Raw genomic sequence first — 441 nt, 5'->3', positions numbered from 1 at the left:
ACTCCCTCTCTCTCTGACCCTCCCCTGCTCATGCTGTCTCTCTCCTAGAAATAAATAAAACATTAAAAAAAAAAATTTTTAAAACAGTGCTTCTAGGGGAGCTTGGGTAGCTCAGTCATTTAAGTGTCTGACTTGATTTTTGGCTCAGGTCATCATCATGTCAGGGTTTGTCAGTTTGGGTCTCGCATCAGGCTCAGCTGTGCTGATGGTGTAGAGGCTGCCTTGGGATTCTCTCCCTTTTCCTCTCTCTGCACCTCCCACCTTGTTCTCTCTCTTTCAAAATAAATAAATAAACTTAAATAATAGAACAGTACTTACCCAAAACTCCAAACCAATGTTGGGTTCATTCCTTATTTCTTCCTATAATAAATATCTTCATATGTATCAATACTGTAATGTAATATTATATGTTATGTTGCATTATATTTTACTAAATTATTG

The sequence above is a fragment of the Crocuta crocuta genome, unplaced genomic scaffold (assembly GCF_008692635.1).
Source record: "Crocuta crocuta isolate KB4526 unplaced genomic scaffold, BGI_CrCroc_1.0 scaffold755, whole genome shotgun sequence".
Lineage (NCBI taxonomy): Eukaryota > Metazoa > Chordata > Mammalia > Carnivora > Hyaenidae > Crocuta > Crocuta crocuta.
Note: the sequence above shows the minus strand (reverse complement) of the source record.